Consider the following 1,649-nt stretch of genomic DNA (forward strand, 5'->3'; position numbering starts at 1 on the left):
ATATGAGGAATTAGAAATTTGTTGATTGTCATCCAATGGTCTCTCTAATTTGGTAATTGGAGAAATACGTCCATTATTGTGCAATCTATATACATTTTCAGCTTGTTTGTTTGTGACAGTGTCTGGCTGTGTACAACATAAGGGTCTTGAAATCTTGCTTCTCCTATCTCAACCTCTTTATTAGTAGTATTGTTTATTTCATGTCTTTAGATTATACTATGGTTTTCAGAACAGCTTATATATTTCAAAAGTATTTATATACCCAAGAGAGACATAGACAATTAACCTGGGAGGTGGCTTGTAAGAGAACAACAAAGAGTGAGACTGAATGCTTTGCTTGACATTTGTAACTCTTGTATCAAGTTTGAAGAAGAGGACTTTATAAGTTACTCTTTCTCTGAGATGAATGCTTTTCTAAATTATCATAGCTAATGAGCCAAATTCTTACCCTCACCTAATGTCTATGCCACCCTCCAAGCAGAACCATTGTTTATTGAAACAGTTGGTGAATGACTTTATGGATAGACCATCTTAATACCTACACCATTTCTTAAATGAATGTAACCTGTTCTCTGTGGGCTGAGAATAAAGCCACTCATTCAAGTAAAATAGCTTTGACCAAAGCAGGAAGTCTGTATCCAAAAATTGAGCCTACAATTCATTTCTTGGTACAGCAGAACTATCAACTCTCAGCTTAGCTACAATGGAGGTAAAATCCTTTGGTGATGTGAGGGTCATTGAAGTACAGCCTTATTACAATGAAATCCAATGTCTAAAAATTGTTCTTATTTTGGGCTTGTACCACAGTAAGAGCCAAGATTTTAAACTCTACTAAATACCAAACAAACAACAAACAAAAAGACTTTTTATACTTATGTTCATTTAAGAAAATACTAGTAGTGATGTATTATTTTGAAATATACAGTTAATATGTTTGGAGTTATTTAAAATTTATATTGAGAAAAAAGCATGTATTTTCAGTATTGTTGTAGACAAGCATCTACATAAGACTGTTAAATTGATTGTTGTTTTATATCAAACAACTTTTATAATAATTATTTTTATTGTTATAATTTATAAATTTTAAGAAATATGACAAAAAAGATATTGTAGGTATTGAAGGGGGTTCTCTGGGAAGAGTTGGGGTACAAAAGGGAAACAAGAATGTGATTTAATTCTATTTACTTAAAACATGTTTTTAAATGTTAACAAATTCAGATAAATTGAAATCATGTAACTTTTCTCATCATAATGCAATAAAAATTTAAAAAAAGGCTAAAGGGGTTTATCCATTTAACAGTCAATATTATTAGATAAAATTCTAGTAAGGCATTATAAAAGAAAATTCACATTTGATAATACATTGACCAAAACTTGATATGCATCCCAATGTTAACTTCTTGCAAGCTTTTCTTAAGGTCACGTTTGCATTCTAGTAGCTGGTTCTCTTCTTCCACTATTTGGATTCCAGGGATTGGACTCAGGTTTCTGGGGCTTGGTGGTAAGTGCCTGTACCATGTAATCAGAGATTGTAAGTATAATGTTATTGTGCACTGTGTAAAGATTATCCTTGTGTTATTCACATACTGCTTTCTGTCTCCCCATGTCTGGTTGTCATCTGGACATGGCATTGCAATGCTTCTTCTAAG

Source organism: Mastomys coucha, unplaced genomic scaffold, assembly GCF_008632895.1.
Source record: "Mastomys coucha isolate ucsf_1 unplaced genomic scaffold, UCSF_Mcou_1 pScaffold1, whole genome shotgun sequence".
In the NCBI taxonomy this organism is placed as follows: domain Eukaryota; kingdom Metazoa; phylum Chordata; class Mammalia; order Rodentia; family Muridae; genus Mastomys; species Mastomys coucha.